At 36.8% G+C, this 17029-nt stretch overlaps 1 protein-coding gene across 3 annotated transcripts in view; it reads left to right on the top strand.

Moving 5' to 3' along the window:
* CNTN6 (contactin 6) overlaps nucleotides 1-17029 on the top strand; it is a 321367-nt gene that overhangs the window by 89176 nt on the left and 215162 nt on the right. The gene's annotated exons all lie outside the window — the stretch shown is intronic.

The raw sequence follows: 17029 nt of genomic DNA, 5'->3' as shown, positions 1-17029 counted from the left end.
CTAATTAATCAGATTTGGGGCCAGATAATTCTTTGCTGTATGGAACTGTCCTCTGTCTTAGAGAATATTTAGCGGTATTCTTGCCCTCTGTCCACTAGATGTCAGTTACAACACCCATCCAAGTCAAGACAATCAAAAAATATCTCCAGACTCAAAGAGCCCACTGGGGAGCAAGTATCTCTAAATGGGAGTAACTTTTGTATACTCTTGAGAACATTCCTGACGTTGAGCAACTATTAGCTATACTCTGCTTTCCAGAAAAGCCTCTACTTTAATCACAACAAACCTACTACAGCTGTTGTGTTTTCTGACCTGGGGACCCCTACCCATCTCCTGCTGGATCATCTCTGCATAGAGACTGACATCTACTTCAGGGTTTCTCTCATCAAACTCACTTCCCTCACGCCTTCTGGGAAGAGTAACTATACAACCTTCATACTTCTTTCTCTTTGAACTATGTACCTTCTTTCTCAGGGGTACCTAAAATAGTATTTTTCACTTTTTTGAACCCAAATTCACTCTTCCATTAGTTTCTGAGAGTCTCCAAAAAAAAAAAGAATAACAACACCAGGGCTATACTGGCTTCTGCAAATACTACTGGTAATAACAACTAAAAATTGAAAGAGGTTTTCAACTTGAAAACTATGTTAGGAATGAGGAAGATAAGAGGGGAACTAACAATAATTAAGCTATGATGTGTCAGCTTCTAGACTACTTAGTATCTCATTTAATCCATACAGTAAAAGTTTTAGATGAAGAAACTGAGGCTTAGGTAGGTTGCTTTCAACACTGCAAACAAATGGGTATTATTGCTTGTTCTGCATAATTCAGTGCTCTGTGCCCACTTCAGTGTACCATTTCCAACAGTGTTTGGGAATTCTTGTGAAGAGAGGAGACAGACTGCAGTCCTCTTATTTATGTGTGTACGTGTGTGATTTGTATTTCACACCTTAACCCATACTTTGGAAATATTAAGCATCACACTAAAATATGGAACGAACTCTGTCCCAAAAGATCAAAAAGAACAGTCACATTTCTCCATAAGAAACTCATACACTTTGGAGAGAAGGCAAGTTTCTATCTACAGACCTGTCAAGAGGCAAGCTGTCTCTTTTTAAAAATGATTTAGAGGCATCTGCCCTCCAGTCTGCTAGTCCGTTAGTGTCTCACTTGGCTATTCATCATCAGAGAAAGGAATCTCTGCCCATTTCACATAAGGTACATGTCTTCCTACTGGAAGATCTTTCTCCAGAAACAGATGGGTTCAGGCTAAGGTCTCTGCTTGCAAAATAGAGACAGAACTCAGCACTATTTATATCACACTTGAACTGACTCAGTACCACTGCTCATTTAACCTACTTGTCTTCCTATCTGGAGATGTTGTTTTCCTTCTGGCCTCTCTGCCAGCTGTGACATATTCCAGGGAAACCTTAAAGAAAGGACATCTTTAAGAAATACCCTATTGCATTCTGGAGGAGTTTAGCATCCTCACTATACTTAAAGGCTGTGGTTATGTGTGTGTGTGTGTGCGTGTGTGCACATGTGTATGTCTGTATGTATTCAGTCATGTCCGACTCTTTGCAACCACATCTATACTCTGCCAGGACCATCAGTCTATGGAATTTTCCAAGCAAGAATACTAGAGTGGGTTGCCATTTATATCTATATTATCATCTTACTTCTTTGAAGTAGGATTTAATCAGTCCAGTTCTGTTTATTACTGTCTAATTTCTGGCTTCTTCACTTGGAAATCCATCCCTTATGCTAAATGCTCTTATATTATCTGGCAGTTCAAATAGACTTGAATGTGAATGCTCCAGTAAAAAATAACTCCTCTTATTGAGCTTGCAAACATATGCCCAATATTGTGCTAAATGCTTTACATAAGTGATTTCATTTAATTATCAGAAAACTCTAAAAGGAAATAGGTATTATTATCCCCATTGTTAGAGAGAGGAAACTAATGAAGAGAAGGTAAACAGATGTCCAATTTCACACAGCTAGTATGTGACAGAGTTGGGATTTGAATCCAGATTTATCCCAAACCCAAAGTTGTTCCATTTTATCACACTGTCTTCATGTGAGTTTCTGCTGGGATTATCTTTTACTGCTCAATTTATAATATTTTCACTTTCATTTTAATTTCTGGTTGACAAAATGAATGCATTGGTAGGGTCTGCAAAGATATGGAAATTGGATTACAAGCAAAACTATCTCTGGAAGTGCCAATTTCCTAACATTTCCCTTGTGGAAGGAACCTAGAATAATGCATTAGACCAGTATTCTAATCTCAGATACGCCACTATTGGCTCTCTAACACCAGAAAAATTGTGTTACTTTTCTAGACTTCAGTTTCTTTATTTGTAAATTGATGGAATTGACTTATGAATTCTTAATCCCTTTCTATGATAGTCTGTGATTTTCTGATGCATATAATATTTCTGCCTCTCAAAAGGCTTCCAAAAATCCACTGGAGAAAACACTGGTAATAGGAAATTCTACATTCACTGCTACTTAACTTTGTGCTCATTCAACTATCTCCATAGTGCCTTTCCCCAGAGATTCTAAACACTTACTTAATTTAATATAACCCTTTATAAAATGGGTCTTCTCTGAAGATCTCAGCTTGAGGCGTTTCTCTGGTACCCAAACAATACATTCCGTTTCGCAAAGGCTTCATTTTTTTCTCCCTAAGAATTTCCTGTTCATTTAGCTACAGCCAGAGGTAAAGCTAACAAATTTGTACATCTCTTCAGAGGCACCCACTTTACTAAATGTCTTTTAATTGGCATGGGAGCCTGCAGAATGCCCTCTGAGAAACAATGAGAATTGTTTCTTTAAATACAAATTTATAAAGGACACACTTTCAGATTGAATCCCATATGCATTAGAATGGACTTTTAGTTCAGTTCAGTCATTCAGTCGTGTCCAACTCCTTGAAACCCCATGTACTGTACCCCAAACTAAATTATTTAGCTGTATTGCATAAACTTTCTAGATTGCCTATCATAGATACAGACATTCTCCTGTCAGGTTTTCTGTCATAAATGCGACTCTAGTTTGCGCAATGGTAACGGCATCCACTAAATCCTTCTCTCACTTTTTTTTTCTTTCCAGATTATCATTGTGGTAGGAAGTATAATTAGTAACTATTTGTGTGGACTTTGGAGTCCATAAAATTGCAGCCAACCATTTAACATCTATGTTGAATGTCTTCTACCATTCACATCTTCTACTGCTCATTTCAATATCCCCAAAGCCTAAATCAGTGAAGAACAAATAGGAGGAAGACAATGAATAAAACTGAGTTAAGACACCAAGCTCTGTGCTATAAATAAAGTACTGAGCAAAACTAACATGGCCCAATCCTTACAAAGCTTGAAGTGCAGTGATGGCTTATTCTTACACATGTGCACACACACACACACACACACACATTTGTGACTAGTGCTCTAAAAGACATGTGACTTTAAGAACCTGTGACAGGAAACCTCACTTGGTTTGGGGAATTCAAAGAAGACTGCCTTCAGGGTTCCCCAAGGACCTCGTGGTGCTGTGGTAGCTCAAAGACTTCCAAAGAAGACTACCTTGAGGAACTGACTTTCTAAAATCTGAATAGTAACTGACCATCAGTTACAGTAGAGAAGAGGCATTTGTGACATGAGCAAAGATATACAAAAAAGGAAAATAGGTGGGAGGAAACGTGATAGTTTAAGGTCAACAGTAGAGTAATGCAGACAATAACAAGAGGAAGAGCAGATGAGGGAACAAGGAGAGGCAAGGACCAATACTAACAGGACTTGGTAGGTTCCTCTATAAATCATTAAAGGATTTTCCTTTGTTCCTCAAGAACGTAGTCATTTAAGATTTTGTAGCTGGAAGAAGGAAATAGGGTAGAAAAGTGGATCAACCAAGATACGAACAAATTTGTACCCTGATATGACTACATTGACTCCTCCATGGTAAATAGATGGAAAGATGAAAAAGAATGAGAATTAACAGGAAATTATAGTAATCAAGGATTAGAAAAAAACACAATAATTTGGTGTAAGGATCTGATTCTCTGTGTTAACACATAAGAAGTGCTCAACTATTTTATGTGTAATTAAGATGTAATCTGTTGTGTAACAGCATTTTGGTAATCTTATTAGTCCCATCCAAAATAGATGAATCCATTTTTTTTCAATCCTATTGATAGTTTGACTTTGAAACCCTAAGATACCACTCCTGTTTATTCTATTTTTAAAATAGCCTCCTACTATATGTTTTATTTACTTTTCTGTTAGCAATGTTTCAAATAAAATAGAAATGGTTTTGCATAGATGAATCACTTGTTAAGGGATGAGTCAACTGACTGGAAAGAATATTAGATTTGGAATTAGGGAAAAATAGAAAAGTGCAGGCTGATTAGTTGAATGATATTTATGGACATTTTACAGTGTTCTGTTGTTGTTTTAGAGACTTAGAAGAAAACAGTAGTCTGCTGCCTTACTAGTTCTTTGAATTTGCAGAAATTTTTTACTATCTTAAACTTTGCCTTCATATTCTTGAAGTATGGGGAACAATACCTCTCTCACTTGTGAGGATTAAATTGCCTGGTACATGCTAAAGCATTTTGTGGATCACAAGTAAATTATTGAAAAGCATATAATCATAATTCTCATCTTGTTTAGTTTTTCCACTTGTTAGAAGTATCCTTTTGACACTTTCTTCTACGATTCTGTAATGTCCTTGGTCTTTGTTTCCTACTTTATTTTATTACAACTGCTTACAATGTTATAGCCATTTACAACTTCATGTTAATCAAAATCATGAATTTCAGCAAAGGCAACAATCCTTGACTAGTCTGTGACCTTTTTCCCTTTGATCCTGGCATCTGAAAGCTTTTTATACATTTTAATTCTCTTCCATTTTAATAGCTTTGTGAAGCAGTCCTATTTTCTTTGACTGATAAGATCATTGAAGGTGACCTGATTTTCTCCAGAGATGCACAGTGAATAAAACACATTCCCCACACATTCACTTACCCATATCCAAAGAAGGGGAGAAAAACTTGGAGTTGCAATTCCTATACAGAGGTCATATTAGGAGGAAATAACTTCTCAAATATTGTGATTATACGTGCATCATCAAATCATGTAAGCTGCTGATTGATCATTGCAAATCTTCATTTCTTTGAGGCTTCATCTTGTTTTACAAAAAAAAAAAGTAATCAATATAAACACAAATTTTTACAACAAGAAATATAGAGTTTATTTTTCTTTTGTGTTTTTTTTAAGTGCTCTGTTAATATAAACATCTAAACTTTTGGGCTACATTTTTTTTGAGACAGAAAATTTGTGTGTGTGCATGCTCAGTTGCTTCAGTCCTGTCCGACTCTTTAGCGACCGTATGGACTATAGCCCTCCAAGCTCCTCTGTCCGTGGAATTCTTCAGGCAAGAATACTGGAGTGAGTTGCCATTTCCTCCTTCAGGGGATCTTCCCAAACCAGTGATTGAACCCATGTCTCTTGTGTCTCCTGCATTGCAGGCAGGCAGATTCTTTACCCACTCAGCAACCTAGGAAGCTTTATATATATGTGTGTGTGTGTGTGTGTGTGTGTTTATATACATATATACATACATATATATATATATATATATAGCTTTGAGGTTTGATGTATGTGTGTGTCTGGGCATTATATTTATACAGTTTTGCATTTACAAGGTGACTTACTTTTTGCTAGGTGTGTGCCTTGCACATTGGGTGCTCTGTCCTTGTGATCTGTTTGTGTCAATTTAATGGCTCATGACTTAAACAGCTAGGCTATTAATGGGTGTTGAAAATTGATATTTGAGAGCATTTTATTCTGCTCAGTCAGGCTTATTCTTTATAAAGAATCCAAACAGTAATAACGTTTACAAAAGACTACTGAATAGAATGCTTAATGTGTACTTATTCCATGAGTTTGTATCCTTCTGCACATTCCAGAGCAATATATCCTCTCTGCCCACTGTGAGCCATAACCCTGACAACGCCACCAACATCTCACTCCTATCTTCATGGCAATCACTCACAAAGATTGTTTTCCTTTGCTTTTCAGAGCTTTATACTTTTGAGGCACTCAGTATATAGTGAATGACTTCAAGACATTTTAATATTCATCCATTCTACTAATGCCTCATTTACCATTTCTAAGACCTTTGTTTAGGAAAGGTAAAAGAATCAACTCATTGTTTTATCCCAATATTCCAGAGAGACAAAACTAATTTAGCATTTCTATGTATCAACTTTTAGTAATTATATTTCTCCTATCACAGTTAGTCTGGCAATGACCATCTTCCTTTTCCAATTCTCAAGAAGGTGCTTCAGTGAATGGACTTTCCCACATAGTTTGTTTCTAGAGTTTTAGAGAAGTGAATCATGAAAGGCAGGTTGTTCTATTTTCCGAAGTCACTATAGAACTATAGTTGCTAGATAGTTCATTTTGGGCAAATCTTGTTGAACTTTTTCTAATTTAAAATAGTATATTCAGCCTGAGCAGAATGACAAATATGTGGTTATAGTGAAAGTATTCACGCTTAGTGTAAAACACAGCATTCAGATAAAGGCAAGCCTTTGCTCATCTTCTATTGCCATTTTCTCTGGCTTTTTTTGTTTTAGACTTCAAAAATGTAACTCATATACAAAGTGTGTGTATATTTATATCATATATCACACATTTCGTATGGGTAAAAGAACAGAAAATTGATAAAATATGCCTGGATGCTTGTGGCATAAAATTATATTTCAGTTCTAGCTATAAAAGTGTAATCCAATTGAAAGGTTTATCATGCATCTGTGAATATTTTTTGTTGCATATGTAATGGTGTTGCATGGGCAATTTAATTTCTTCCTTTAAAAGAAATCTTGGATAAATTCATTCTATAGCTTTTCATAAGATGCAACTAAAGATCAGCTCTGTAGAAGTCCACATGCAATGCATAAAATATATTGTCTCAAATAATTATTTTATTTTAATTGTATTGTTGACTTAATGTGCTGAAAATTATTGTTATAATTTTCACAGGTATGGTGTCTTCTTTTCTCTTCATGTGTGAGCTAAAGTGGTGATTTTTTTCTTTTTTTGTAAAAGACCAAGACAAAATATTCTATATAAATAGGGATAGAATTTAAAGTTCAACATATAATGCTAAACTCATACTGAAACTTATAGTTCTCAGAAAAACATAATCATTCTAATATCAAGATTATCATCAGAAAAAACAATACAGTGAAATAAAAATCAATGAAAGGAGGTAATGTAGCTGTGAGTCTGAAGATAAAAAGTGACAAATTATTCTATTAGAAGACAATTTCTCTTATCCAAAGAGAAATAATAACTTAGTACTTATTATTGGTCAATTGGAAGCTTTAAATGTATGAAAAATATATAAGTAAAAATTTAAATTAAAAAAGAAGTGGGTTCCTAAAAAGCTGGTATAACCAGGCTCTTGGTCATGATTATATTTTTTCCTTCAGCATTAGCTAAGTATGAAATAATTAACTAATACTGGCCCTGTCCCACAAGGGCCAGTATTCTTAATATACTGTATACAACTGGATGCCATATTTTGTAATCCTCAGTGTCATTTACTTTCTAGGCATTCTAGACTCACTCCCATATTTTCATATTATTTATTTATTTTTAAATTTGTAATAAGATCAGTACCTCTTAAAATCAAAGCCCTAACTGTGTTTCTGGGTTCAAAGAAAACAGTTGTTTGACTCACTACATTAATTTGCTGATGCTGCATTATAACACTGGTATAAGAATATTATGGTACAATAATACCATAAACCTACAGGCTGAAAACAACAACATCAATTATGTTACAAATCTATGGTTCAGTAGTCTTGCTACAGCTCATCTGGGTTCTTTGCTTCCAGGACTCATTTGAAAGTGGCAAATAAGGTATCATCCATGACTGAGTTTTTATCTGAAAACCCAACTGGGAAGGAATATGCTTACAAAGCCATATGATTGTTGACAGAATTCAGTTTATTGAACATTGTTAGATTGAGAGTTTCAGCCACTCTCTGGCTATTGACCAGAGGATGCCCTCAGTTCCTTACCACATGGGCATCTCCAAACAGCCACTTCCTTTGTTTAAAATCTGCAAAATGACTATGCAATTGAGACAATTTTCTAGAAAAATTTGAGTTATAATCTTATGACCCTAATCATGGAAATGACAGTTCACTCCCTCTGCTGGTTAGAAGCAAGCCATAGGTCAAACCTACATTCAAGAGCAAGGGGAGATCCAATGGTGCCTACCAGAAGACAGGGTCATTGGGGGTCATGTTTATAGAGTCTTTCCACCACACTTTTCCTATTCTGTGAATGCAAATAATTTTGCTGAAGGTATAGTAGAGAAGTGTGGTAGAAGAGATAGTGTATATCACTGAATCTAGGTCTAATCCAGAAATTTCCAGGAAGATGATGTTTATACAATAGATTAAAAACTTCTATTATTAATTATTTGCTTTGACTGTTACCAAAAAATTAATGATGTTTACTTTAGAAGAATATGGTTTGAGATAAGTGTATATCATAAAGATGCCACACTTTAACTTAATGGTGGATATCTATCTACTAACTCTGATGTTTATGTGTAGGACAGTTACATATAGTTTATGTAAAAGTAATACCATATTTGAAGGACACAAAAAAATTCATGTTAAAATAAAAAAACCAGAGCTCATATTTGGAACTAGTCATAATATACCTAGTATACCATAATGTAGTGATTTCACTAGAATATAATGATGCCTCTCTATATGAACATCTTAAAATAAAGTCATGGCTTTCACAGAGGTCCTAGGAAATGGTTAAACAGCTAACTGCAGACTGAATGAAATTTACATAGCCTAGGAAGTAAGTATATGTGTGAACAGCAAGTCTTATGAAATTAGTATTTTTTATTAGAATATTTTCATTCCTGGTATTTTTCACTAGAAATTCAAATTAGGGAATCACATGGGAATGTAAAAATTAAAACCACTATATAAGAATTTGTTGGTTATGTTTATAGCATTAGGAACAACTAGTACTTATTTTAGCATTACCTTAATATAACTTTGATACAGGTTAGAGCAAACAGCAGCTTTACTGGAGATGGTAAAAAAAATAAAATGTATATCAATTAATGTATCAGCATTTCATTAAGAGAAGTTAGAGAGTAACAAATCATTCTTGAAATTTATGGAATAATCTGTCCTTGTTAAATCTTTATCTAATAAGGGATTTCAGATGGTTTAGTAGTTACTAGATCCAGTTGCACAGAGTTGGACGTGACTGAAGCGACTTAGCAGCAGCAGCAGATCCAGTTCAGTGGGATATGGGTGCAGCAAAACCCATTCTCCTTAAAATTGTCAGATTTAAGAAGCAGCTTTATGATTTTTTTTAAAATTTTGTATTTATTTGCTGTAGTTGTTACACTCAGGGATTCTTATATCTTCCATAATGAATATCATGTGTTTAAAAAAATTTTTATAAAGTAGGTGAAGAGAAAAAGAACAGAACTACAGAACACTTTCTTTGATATCTAGACGAGCTCTGACTATGTAAGTGCTCTAAAAAGGAAGTTGGGAACTCCTTGGTTTTCCAATCCACATTTCGATAACCACTGCATAAGAATAAAACCACAGAAGTATGAAATTCTCAGCCCATGTTTACTAAAGTCTAGTGAAAGTGCTAATATATCCCATCCTGGCATACAGCCGGCTTCTATAAATAGAATTCATGATACAAATGAATTAGTACATGTAAAGCACTTACAACTACACAATAAATATAATCTGTTAGGAAAGCTATATATAGCATAGTAATTAAGAGCACAGCCTGAAGGCTCCATTGTTTCAAATTCTTGCTCTGCCACTATCAGCTTGAATACATTACTTAATCTATCTCACTGTTCTTAACTGTAACACCGAGATATTAATAATGATATCTCATGAAGTTTTATGACTATATAAATTAATAAAAACAGTGCCTTGCACAGATTATGAACTATGTAATGTTTTTTCTTAATCATTACTGTTTTTTTAGTTCCTAGAGACAGATGTAGTCCTATCAGTAAATTTTAGGGTTTGATTGCTTTCATTTAATAAATATTTACTGATTCATGTACCAAATTCAAGACACTGAACTAAATAATGAGAACTATAAAAGAGAATAGGATGGACTGTTTTGATGGAAATGACATTTGTTTAACACAGAAGGTAAGATTTTGCATATACGTAAGTAGTATATTGAAGAAAAATGAAAGATAGTACAAGATGGTAAAATCTCAAAAAAAAAAAAGCTATTTACATGAATTTGTAAAAAATGTCATTTTGAATTACACCCAGAGGGGTGTTAGCACTGAACCACAGTGATGGTTGATGTTACTAAAGGGTTACCTATCCTTTGAAAAAAGAGTTGTAGATCCATGTTTATATAGGAAGACATTACATACCTGGGGATATTCATGTGAATATAAACTTGATTTCCACACATGGTTTCACAAATTTCAACGACTCTCCAAAAATTACCTAGGAGAGAAAATGACCTGTTTCATGTTGATCGTTTTGGGAAATTTTCACAAAAATATCTTTAATTTAGAATGACCAAAATATGAAGTCCTGTGGATTGATCAGCAAAATAAAATCCAAACGCAAGTCATTTAGCTACTCTGCTTTTCGCTTAGGTGTTTCTTTCTTTAACATTTCCTGCGAGTTAGGGTTCTTTCATCTTTGATTTACATCATGAAAAGCTACGCGGGCATCTCTTAACTCCTAATTTAGCTGTCTGCTTGGAAAAGACAACTTGAACGTGGCTGTGGTGAGGAGTGCCACTCAATTTAGTTGGTTGGAGACCTTTTACAGCCGGAGCCCCTTTTGCAGTGGTAAGTGCTTGTTACTCTCAGCAGAAGTCCCTCAGTTGCACTCATTCTTTTTAATAAACAGGGGGGGCGGGGGAAGAGGTATGATAAGCTGCCCTTTGCGATATGATATCTCCCCATTCTCCCTACCCAGATACAAATATGAAAGAAATCTTGTCATCTATAAAGGTCCATTTCATGTTTCCTAAGAGAAAAAGAGAAGTTGAGGAGTGAAGCCAATTATGGGAAATGGGAGGTAAAGAGGTAAGGCCAGTGTGTCCTCATAAACACCCCGAAGGTGAGGGTTTTGTACCTATTTTATCCACATAGAATGATTTGTGAAAGCCTTTGTTGTTGTTTTTACAGTTCATAGGCTTCCCACTGGTCAACCCCTATGGCTGATTGCCCCCTACAGTGAAAGCCTTCCACTGGGAATGAAGAAAGCTTAAAAAAAAAAAAAAGTACCTGATGTGTAATAAAGCATTTTTTGCTAACCAACATTGGTTACATTTATACATAACACTTTTTTTTTTCTTTCCTACCTTCACCCCCACCTTGCATTCCTTTCAGCTGTATAGAAGGCAATAAGGATGAAATAATTAGAATGCATGTCTGCTGCACAGAAGTCCTTCTCCATGGGCACAATTTTCATTTGATCTTTTATAGAAAGCATAATGTGTTTACATACACACCTATATGCCAGTTCTAGATACACAGAATGCCCACTCCATTTTCCATTTGGTTTTTCTATAGTCTCTGAGACCTAGATTTTTGTTAAATATGCATTTAAAATTTTTTAAATGCTTATTTCAAAAACCCCCAAAAATAAAAATATGACAAATGACTGCACATCATAATCTGAAAAATGAATTCTCTCAATGACAAAGATAAATAATTTCCCAAAATACAGTGAAAAAATTCTCAATTTAAATATAGAAAAAGGGAACATTCAATTATCTCTTAAAGAACAATGGACTTCCAAGCCTCCACTGAGAAATATGATGGGAAATTGTTGCCACTGTTTTTCTATTTAAAATCTTCAAATTCAGTTTTCCTTTAATGACCTAATTCCCTGGTGCTTAGGACAAGGCTGTTTTTTGTTTGTTTGCTTGTTTGTTTTTCTGTACCTGTGATTGCTGATCTGTCTAGAATAGTCTTCAATTCAGTTCAGTAGCTAAGTCGTGTCTGACTCTTTGCGACTCCATGAACCTCAGCACACCAGGCCTCCCTGTCCATCACCAACTCCCGGAGTCCACCCAAACCTATGTCCATCGAGTTGATGATGCCATCCAACCATTTCATCCTCTGTCGTCCCCTTCTCCTCCTGCCCTCAATCTTTCCCAGCATCAGGGTCTTTTCCAGTGAGTCAGCTCTTTGCATTAGGTGGCCAAAGTATAAGTTAAATCATTTATCATATCATAGATCTGGCAGGACCATCACCTTTCACATGTAGATGTCCACAGGTGAGTAGAAAGAGGCTGAAAACACATTTGCTGAAAAAGACAAGACTCAGCACGGGATGAATGCCATAGAAACAGGTGTAGCTAGAGTTGATATATTACACCAGAATCTATTATGACCACCAATGATTTCAGAACAGCCTTGTGCCTCACCTATATGATTTTTGTCATAACAAACAAACTGTATCTGAATCACAGTTTCCTATGAACTCTTTCCTTCCTCTCCCCTAAGATACACACACACACACACACACACACACACACACAATCTTGTCTCAACATCCTTCACTAAGGTTATCACTGTCTACCTTGTTTAGTATAAATGTATGTATAAGCATCATCTAGCAGCATCATATCTGTTAACCTCTAGGTTCTTTGAGGTCAGGACTTATCCAGTTAATTTCTGCATCCTTGGAAGTGCCTGCCACGCTTATTTGTACATCCTGGCACTTAGTATTTGCTTGAGGATTGGATATATGCAGATGACACCACCCTTACGGCAGAAAGTGAAGAGGAACTAAAAAGCCTCTTGATCAAAGTGAAAGTGGAGAGTGAAAAAGTTGGCTTAAAGCTCAACATTCAGAAAATGAAGATCATGGCATCTGGTCCCATCACTTCATGGGAAATAGATGGGGAAACAGTGGAAACAGTGTCAGACTTTATTTTTTGGGGGTCCAAAATCACTGCAGATGGTGCTTGCAGCCATGAAATTAAAAGACGCTTACTCCTTGGAAGGAAAGTTATGACCAACCTAGATAGCATTTTGAAAAGCAGAGACATTACTTTGCTGAAAAAGGTCCATCTAGTCAAGGCTATGGTTTTTCCTGTGGTCATGTATGGATGTGAGAGTTGGACTGTGTAGAAGGCTGAGCGCCGAAGAATTGATGCTTTTGAACTGTGGTGTTGGAGAAGACTCTTGAGAGTCCCTTGGACTGCAAGGAGATCCAACTAGTCCATTCTGAAGGAGATCAGCCCTGGGATTTCTTTGGAAGGAATGATGCTAAATCTGAAACTCCAGTCCTTTGGCCACCTCATGTGAAGAGTTGACTCATTGGAAAAGACTCTGATGCTGGGAGGGATTGGAGGCAGGAGGAAAAGGGGACAACCGAGGATGAGATGGCTGGATGGCATCACTGACTCGATGGACATGAGTCTGAGTGAACTCCGGGAGTTGGTGATGGACAGGGCGGCCTGGCGTGCTGCGATTCATGGGGTTGCAAAGAGTTGGACACGACTGAGCGACTGAACTGAACTGAACTGAACGGGATATGTGACTTCATGTTTCGAGAGCCAGGAAATTCAGATTATCTAAACCTGAAATGTTGGTACATTGCTCTCCTCTATGTTAACTCCAATCATTTAGCTGCAGGTAGCTACTATTAGCAACGACTGCAATAAGTCTTTTGAGTCTATGTCTGAACTCCTTGGAAAAGAATTCTGTGATTCAATGATAATGTCTGCAAGCCAACAGAAAACAAAGAAGGTCACTTTGCTATAAATTGACCCTCAGGATATGTTCTATCCATCAATTTCCACCCACGTGCTCAGTCATATCTGTCTCTTTACAACCCCATGGACTGTAGCCCACCAGGCTCCTCTGTTCATGGGAATCTCCCCTCAAGAATATTGGATAGGGTTGACATTTCCTCCTCTAGGGGATCTTCCCAACTCAGGGATTGAATCACATTTCTTTTGTCTCCTGTATGGCAAGTGGGTTGTTTACCACTACACCACCTGGGAAGCCCACCCATTACTTGACAGGTAAACAAATGGAGCTTCAGAGTGTTAAAACATTTTATTCCATGTCACACAATCAGTGGCAAAATTATGATACAAACTCAGACTCATCTTTATCACAGTGTCTCTTCTCGCACTATCACAGTATCTCTTCTCTTCCTTTGAGACTACCTTGCTTTTCCTATCCTTGTGAAAGTGGAAGTTGCTAAGTCGTGTCTACCTCTTTGTGACCCCATAGACTATATAGTCAGTAGAACTCTCTAGGCCAGAGTACTGGAGTGGGTAGTTTTTCCCTTCTCCAGGGTATCTTCCCAACCCAGGGATAGAACCCAGGTCTCCCACATTGCAGGCAAATTCTTTAACAGCTGAGCCACAAGGGAAGCCCTATCCTTGGAGGATTGCAAACAGGCTTTAAGGAATATGCACTGGTGAGTTGTTTGACAGGTGATGAAATAGATCACAACGTGAACAAAGGCAGAGTGGCTATTTACAAAATAGAAGCATTCCACAGAAACGTTTAAACAATCTTTAGGGACTCAGGAACTTCCTGATTATAGCTCTAGTAGAGCAAAATCTAAGCTATAGGAGATAGCAGAATGGCATAAGGAATATTCCTCAGAGGGTGCTGCTTGAGGGAGATTTGACATAAACTATATGTAAGATGGAGAAAATGTGGAAACAGTGTCAGATTTCATTCTCTTTGGCTCCAAAATCAAAGGAGACAGTGACTGCAGCCACAAAATTAAAAGATGCTTGTTCCTTGGATAAAAAGCTATGACAAACCTAGGCAGTGTATTAAAAAGCAGAGACATCACTTTGCCTACAAAAGTCCATATACTCAAAACTATGGTTTTTCCAGTAGTCACGTATAGATGTGAGATTTGGACCATAAAGAACACTGGGCCCCCCAAAATGAATGCTTTTGAACTGTGGCACTAGAGAAGACCCTTGAGGGTCCCTTGGACTGCAAGGAGATCAAACCAGATAATCCTAAAGGAAATCAACCCTGAATAATCATTGGATGGACTGATGTTGAAACTGAAGCTCTAATATTTTGGCCACATGATGCAAAGAGCTGATGCATTGGAAAAAACCCTCATGCTGAGAAAAATTGAAGGAAAGAGGAGAAGGGGTCTACAGAGAATGAGATGATTGGATGGCATCACTCACTCCATGGACATGAGTTTGAGCAAGCTTAGGGAGATAGTGAAGGACAGAGAAGCCTGACATGCTGCAGTTCATGGGGTCGCAGATAGTTGGAACTCGCTTAGTGACTGAACAACAACAACGATATATAATATATGCTCTAGACCAGCCATATGCCATCTCCAGCCATATGTTGCCAGTTACCTTTTGCACTAGATTAACTACCTCGGGACTCCCTTTTCCTGCCCAACCACTCAGACTCTAGGGTCAGTCTGCCCAATGCAACTCATGACACAGGTGGTAGGAACACGTTATACAAGTCCAAAAGTCATTACCCATCACTTTTCTTATCTTCCTTTTATTATTTTTAAAAATATGTATTACCTTCACTTCATCATTTTCAACCATTTCAGGACATGGTTTTTGATATTATGCATTATCAGTGTGAGGAAAGGAAGTTAACACTAAATCATGATTTTTTGGGAAACCACTGTCTTTCAGAATTCATATTTTAATCACAACCGCAGATAAACAGAGCACCACTTTGAATTCCAGTTTATTGGAGTTTTCTGTAGTAGTATAAAGTCTGTGTCCCAAATAATTCTTCAGTCTACCACCTCTCTTTGATACTTTCAGATTAGGCCTCCTCTACCTTTTTTCAGAAGTCTCATATTTCCATAATGGGCAAACTCATCTGAAAGTTCCTTAGAGAATAACATCCAAATTCCTCGCATGACCAAAAGACTTTCTCTGATTCTTTCTTTTAAAGTATTACAAATTCTCACTTTGCCGAAGTGTTTATACTTCACAAAGACACCGAGTTTTTTACTTTTCTACACCTGCTTTAGTTGCTAGTGCCTCTTCCTAAAATATTCATATTTACCTTGTCCTCCTGGAAAACTACTACTGTCTTTCAAAACCTTACATAAATATCTTGGTCCAGGAATCTTTGCTTTGTCCACCAGGCTGGTTTTAGGAAACTGGATCATAGAATACAGCATTTGCAATGGTGTAGTCAAATGTTCCTTGTTAGTTGCATACTAGTTTCAGAAGATGCTTTACTCTTCCAGAGGTAGAAAGATTTGGCTTAAATCCAAAAGCATTCCTTTTTGTCACCAACTCACAGAGGTTGTTGGGTTTCATGAGCAACACTAACAACATGACAGCAATGACGTATGTACATGTGCATATGTACGTATATATATGCAAATAAACACGTGCACACACCAAAAACATAACTGTAAAAGAAGTGTCAAAGATTCCCTCAAATAATATTTATTTTTCTTTCTCTTTCTCATTTAGATAGCTTAGAACCACTGTCTCTTCAGTGTGTTCATTATTGCTTCTTTTGCTTACCTTATGCAGAACGCAATTAAACTAGCCTAGGTATGCAAACGGCTCAAAAATTTTGTACCCTTAATGGGTCAAGTGCATAAATATCTAGGGTCGAGATCACAGAAAGCTGCTCCTCTCCTTTTTTCTGCAGCCTTGTATTTTTTATATACATTGTTTGGTCACTAAGTCGTGTTCGACTCTTTACGGCCCCCATGAGCTGCAGCACACCAGGCTTTCTTGTCCTTCACTATCTTCCTGAGTTTGCTCAAACTTATGATGTCCACTGAGTTGGTGATACCATCCAATTATCTCATCCTCTGTTGCCCTCTTCTCCTCTTGCTCTCAATCTTTCCCAGAATCGAGGTAATTTCCAATGAGTCAACTCTTCACATCTGATGGCCAAAGTATTGGAACTTCAGCATCAGCCCTTCCAATGAATATTCAGGGTTGATTTCCTTTAGGATTGA

This window comes from Bos indicus, chromosome 22 (genome assembly GCF_029378745.1).
Source record: "Bos indicus isolate NIAB-ARS_2022 breed Sahiwal x Tharparkar chromosome 22, NIAB-ARS_B.indTharparkar_mat_pri_1.0, whole genome shotgun sequence".
Taxonomy (NCBI): Eukaryota; Metazoa; Chordata; class Mammalia; order Artiodactyla; family Bovidae; genus Bos; species Bos indicus.
Note: the sequence above shows the minus strand (reverse complement) of the source record. Positions and strands in the feature narration are given on the sequence as shown.